The sequence below is a fragment of the Rhagoletis pomonella genome, unplaced genomic scaffold, assembly GCF_013731165.1.
Source record: "Rhagoletis pomonella isolate Grant_MI unplaced genomic scaffold, Rhpom_1.0 Rhpom_scaffold_00003, whole genome shotgun sequence".
In the NCBI taxonomy this organism is placed as follows: domain Eukaryota; kingdom Metazoa; phylum Arthropoda; class Insecta; order Diptera; family Tephritidae; genus Rhagoletis; species Rhagoletis pomonella.
Genome location: NW_023458557.1, coordinates 92,593,078 through 92,599,486, shown reverse-complemented (window position 1 = coordinate 92,599,486; position 6,409 = coordinate 92,593,078).

Below are 6,409 nucleotides of genomic sequence, written 5' to 3'. Positions count from 1 at the left end.
TTTTGTGAGTTTTGGACGTTATAGTGATCTCATCATTCCCATATTTTATATTTAGGTTTTTCTAATAAAAGAGAGAGCACAAACTAAATTTCATCGAAATCGGATGAAATTTAATGTTCCCGCCCACGAGAGTAGAAGGCGTGGCAATTATTCCATCTTTACCAAATTTCATAATTCCCTATTTCGAAGTAAAACTAGAGCACATGTCAAGTTTCAGTGAAATTGGTGCAGGTTTACTATTATTTCCACCTGCCTCCATATAGTCGAAACTCTGTGCGACGCGAGCTAAAGTGCTCTCTCTCAAAATTGCTTTTCACCGTGAATGAGAGAGTTTTTTCTACGATTTTTGTGTTAAAATAAACAAAAGTCTTTCGAACTTTCTTTCCATCTCTCTTTCATTTATCTTACGAAAGACTGCTAACTATTTTAGCCACAATTGCCCTGTTAGGAAGCCGAGTATAATGAGTGCTCAGTTCCCGACAACCATGTCATTAATATCCTCGGTTACAGCTACACATTCACCCTTGAAAACCTCGGAAGGCTTTTTGTTATTAGTGTATTGCGCAATGGCCAAGAAAGGTCTGAACTTCTGCAGCGTATTGTTCCATCCACTGCCAATAGCTGATTTAGCTTTAGACATGTGAGTGCCGCAAATATAATGGAACCTACGTGCTTGCTATAGATTCCTAGGACCTTGTCTCAGATTTTTTCCGAGCGTGTTCGACTAGCTCTTAGCCTTTCACAGAACACTCGTATGTTCTGGGGCTCAGTACAGACTAATGATGTACCGTCGCAGAGATTTTGGGCATTCTTGATTTTTTATGAAAATTTGTATTAAGTCGTTATCGGCTGAAGATAATTAACTTACAAACGACAAGTTCCTGATACGGTCTGAAGGATCCTTTTGTTTTAGATACGCTAGATTCTGTACTAAATATTTTTGGACGTTGCGTGAGTAGTATGGTTATAGTTAGTAAATATCCGTATACGAGATTAAAAATTGTTACTTAGCCGAGAATGATTTTATACTATATAGTAACTGATATTAGGCTGGAGGTATTTAGAGTTAGCAATGAATTTCGCAAATGAGGTAGCACAAAATGACGTTTGAGCTGCTTCAAACAAGCCATTTTTGATATCATGTTGGATCCTTAAGCTCATTTGTGGCACCCAATTTAGACATTAGATATTGTCGTACAATAATTTTTCTCCCAAATGTAAGTCTGGCATGGCCAGCTCAAAAAAAACCGAGTTTGCCAGAACTCACAAACTCAAATAAACTATGAGCTGAGCATACCGGGTGTAAGTCACCTTAAGTGAGGGAAACGTTAGATTATCTTCTCTGCCATTCATAAGCTACCTGATAATCTAAGGTGAGCTAGAATTTACGAAAGTTTGTCTGGATAAGCTGACCAGCGTAAATAAGCTATGGGCTGGAAAACTCTGACTTATATATACTAACAGTATAACGTTTTACTTAAGAAATCGACTAACCTCAAATCTGTGGCAACAAGTTTCCTTTTCTTTACTTGGCATGTGGCGAGACTTTCGATGTAAGAATACTTCTCCAAGTCAATGTATGTAAATGGGGTTTTCATCCAGTATGAATCGCTATAAAAGAACTTAGAGAATAAAAATCCTTTGATGTCAGCTCAGATGGCTTTTATGATCGCTATGAGAGTGTCGTACCCTAAGCTATGTAGACCGAACAATTGAATAGGATATTATCAAGATTTCCCACAATTGACCTTTGAAATTATTGTATCGATTCTTCACCCCATAGTCCAGCTTTCATACTGAAACTTCAGAAACTCAGCAAGAAAGAACAACACTTCAGTTATTTTCGCTGTGACGTTCAACCTTTTCGCTGCCACTATTCCACTCAATCTATATTTAATCACCATTAGCAGCTAAGCAACATTAATCGGTTCAAGCAGTAATTGGATTGTTGAAACAAAGAATTTTGTATGATTTTCATTGCTAATTAAAAAAAAAAAATCAAGAAACTCAAGTACAATTGAAGTTTACTTAGTGTAGTACATAGTAGACATTTAATGAACTTTAGCGCTACGAAAAGTGAATGCGATATCATTGATTTTTTCTTGGATTCCTATTCTCAATTTCCTTGGTCAACTAAGTAGTATGTATGCATGGATGTAGAACTTTTTTTGGAGAGAAAGCGAAATTTTTGCAACAATTCAGCAGAGCAACTAATTAGATTCTGCACATGAGACTGTGTTTGTAAATGCACGCTATACAATTGGCAGCTGACGATATCGCTTACAAGCAGAAAGTGTATAAATACATATATACATACAGATATGTACACATGCATATGTAGATAAGAATATACATATATGTATGTTATAGACGTACATGTGAATCTGCATGTGTGTGAATTTGATTGAGCGTGTATTTTTTATGCAATCAAATATGAATCCCATAGTAAAATTTAGTAGTTTCGAACTAACTTGCCAACAGTTGCCGTTTCAGCTCATCTAGTTCGTCTTGTAGCCGGAGCGTATTTGAGAGGGAGATTGAGTAAACTGTAAGATCGGTTTTTAATATTTTGAGCAAGATACATTTTTGTAATTCTTATTTTTTAGGCATACATACCTAAAAGGGTAATTTGGGAATTAAACGTGAACACTGTCGAAGGTAGAAAATTACGAAAAGTCCAGAAAATTTTCGAATAAAATAAGCTACTGCAGGCGAAATCACCAAATTCACCAAAAATTCTGAAAAAAATTCCGAAAAAAATATACTATTTGTAGTAAAATACAGATATTTAAAAAAAAAAAAAAGATCAAGATGTTCTAGGATACTTGAAAAGGTCCGAAAACGCAAAAAAATATCGAAAAAAATCTATAGATTCCTAAAGCTCAGAGAAAATCGTTTACTATCGAAATAAAGACAGAAAAAAATTTCCGAAGGAAAAAATTTTAAATCCTAAAAACAAAACAATGCAAAGTTTCGAAAAATTTCCAAAAATGTGGAAAAAAGCCAATAAAATTCCGAGAAAAGGTCAGAAACCGCAAAAACATATCTAAACAAATCTCTAGCTTCCTAAAACTAAGAGAAAATATATATATATATATCTACCGTTGAATACGAAGATTCCTGAAATTTCTCGAAAAGTTCCGAAGGGAAAAAATTTTAAATCTCCAAAAACAAAACACCGCAAAGTTTCGAAAAATTTCAAAAATTGTCGTAAAAAGCCAATTCCGCGAAATTCATAAAACATGTCAGGTAGTTCCTCTCATTCGAAACAATCTCCATCAGAAGAAATATTAATTTAAATTCCAGTCTCTTTAAAGTGAAATAAAAATTTCACAAAAACTATATTCTCTTGTTACGAAGGTCAGCAACAGCTCATACCAGTTCATGAACTAGTTAGCCATCGTATCAGCCCATACCAGTTCATATACTAGTTAGCCATCGCATCAGCCCATACCAGTTTATGAACTAGTCAGCCTCCACATCAGCCAATTCCAGTTCATAAAGTATCCAGCTCATACCAGTTCATGAACGACTCAGCCTTCGCATCAGCTCATACCAGTTCATGAACTAGTCAGTCATGGCATCAGCCCAGACTAGTTCATGAACTAACCAGCCTCCAAATCAGTCCATAGCAGTCCACGAACTAGTCAGCCATCGCATCAGCCCATACCAGTTCACGAAGTAGTCAGTTAAAGAACTGGTCAGCCTTCGCAGCACATACCACTTAATGCAGGGAAAATGCATGCACTTCAACTGAGTGCTTTTTCTTCTCTAACAAGTGCTATGAATGTAAACACGCCATTGTCCGTAAGCCATGTCGATAATCGCCTGCAAGATCCATCTCTGTCGCTTGCTACAGTGAACAAACTGCACGCCACATTTGTTGCACTTGCGCTCCTGCACTGAGCATACAAGATTAAGTTTCTGTACATGTATGTATTTTTGTATGTGTGCGTATGCGTGTGCCCTTCCTGTATTGCGCTGTCTTTCATCGTCGCCGACAAGTAAACAAATGATGTTGCTTCAACAGCCAGTGCCACTATCAGCGCTGATGCCAGAGTACAGTACGCGCCAATTTGATGCGATACCATGGAAATACACTCAACTCACGGTACTGCCACGGTTGCAGTAGCAAATTCTGTTTTTTTTTTTTTCGAAAGTACAAATGTGTACTGTGTAACATGCTATGAACTGGCGACAGTGGCAATTTATGTATGCTGCAACCTACATATATACATATGTATGTATGTACATGCAAAATGCACTCCTAGAATGAAAGAAGTGATGGCAGCTGCACAGAAAATGAGCATTGACAAGTTGGGAGTCTCCTCTTGTTCGGCGTATAGTACGTAGGAGACTTTCGAACTTACAGTACAGTGGTGCCCTACACTTACATAGTTGTGTAGAAATATGTATGTATGTATGCAAGGCAGCTAGCATTCAAGCATGAAGCGTATAGCTGCTACGGCATTTCTGCATATGGTGTTATCCGGCGAGTACTAATGCAATTGCTGCCGCTACGCTTCGGCCGCCAATTGCACTGCCACTGACTTCTTAGAACTTTTTTTCTTCATTTTTGTACGCCTTCACTCCGCTTCACTTTTCCTACTTACAAACTACTAATGATATTTATTTTTTGCATTCGCATTTTCTCGTTGTTTTTTTTTTTTTTTGCGCAGCTAAATATATTTTTATGGCTGTTGGGCAAAAGTTTGTAACTAACTATGTATGTAGGTGCGCGGGTAGATAGCTAAAAAGTGGTGTGAAGGGGTGAGTATAGCATAGCGGCAGAAGGTGCTTTGCTGCGCACTTTGAAGCATGAAATTTCTTCGGATTCAAGTATATGGAATATTCAGCAGAAAAATAAGCAAAATTTTCTAATAAAATAAAACTAGTTGCCTGCTCAGACACAGTGAATGACACTTAGATGTAGTGACTTCAGTTTTTTTCTTTTTTTAATTTACTCTCTTTTCTTCCTAATCTTGTTGCAGTTTTAAGGAAAGGTAGGTAGATGCAATCAAGTAGATAAGATTTGTGATTTTTTTTTTGTTGTCTTTCAGCAGCGGCTGCCATAAAAAGTGAGTGTTGCACTTCCGATAGTTATGCATAAAAAGTGTGAAGGATTGATGTACATAATTCCGTATCCGCACCTTGTTAGCTTGCAGACTGTATGTATTTTGCTGTAGATAGTTACTCATAGCTGAAGATCTCGCTAGTTTTTCAACCTGCTTCTCGTCTTTCTTGATGGGGCTGAAACTCGTATTCCCTTCTTGTTTTCGTTGGGGAAGTCTTTGTATGTAGTTGGATTGTGGACTTAGATCAATTTAGAAAAGGGGAACAAATAAGATTTAAGCGCAGAATAGTTCAGGATTTTAGCTATATGCAACATCAGCTTCACTACTCGTTTAAGAGCGACGAGGAATTCAATATTTGTTTTAGGAGTAAGGAGCCTCTCACATTTTCTGATACATATACTACAAATCAAAATTGGCACCGTGGCGGGAATACTTCCTAGTCGCTGTTGGACATAATAAGCGCGTTTTTGTGCCATTGTGATGCACATATCGCGGATGATATTTTGTCGATGCATATTCTATGTTGCTAGGTTGTACCCCTTCGATTCTCTAATCAATCTGCCGATTTTAATTAATGTACTTGAAGTTTTTCTAATGATTTGTGTCCAATTTTCGAAAGAATTGGACATTCACAAAGGAAATGCTGGACACTTTCTACGCTATCTTCTAGTGGTATTATAGGGTAGTCCTATTATCGCCGCATGTTTGCTACTATTCTACACAGGTCCAAGGTCTTCATCCTGTTTTAGTCAGGCCATAGTTTTCTCGATTTCATACTGGTCTGTATATCTTACATGTAGCCAATTTAAGGAAATGCCAAGTATTGTATCTGCAGACTATTCCAACGGGGTAACCCAGTGCCACCACTTTGGATTCATGCAAACTGACTACTGCCAACGCCAGCTCATCAGGCTTCTCATTATCTTCTATGTTCATATGTCTGGTAATGCAGACACGACAGACAGTAGCTTACTTAGGCACTGAGGACAGTATCACTTGGTAATTTTGGTAACCGGTGACACTATTGCCAATAGCGCTGCCTGGCTGTCAGAATATATTGCTGCTTTACTCTTGTACCCCACTCTATTCCCTAGGATTTTTCAGGCTTCTAGGATCCCTAGAACTTTCGCTGGGAAGGTACAGAGATAGAGCCAAACCGAATTCATCAGAGTAGATTCCGGTTCCCACGTCGCAATTGATCTTGGATCCGTCGCTGTATAGAGAGATCAACCCATGCCCGAAGTGTCTAGTCCCCCAAAGGCCTGACTCTGAGTCTGACTGCCGATTTCATACGATAGCATTTAGCGCTTTTGTTTTTCCGGATATTAGTGCAC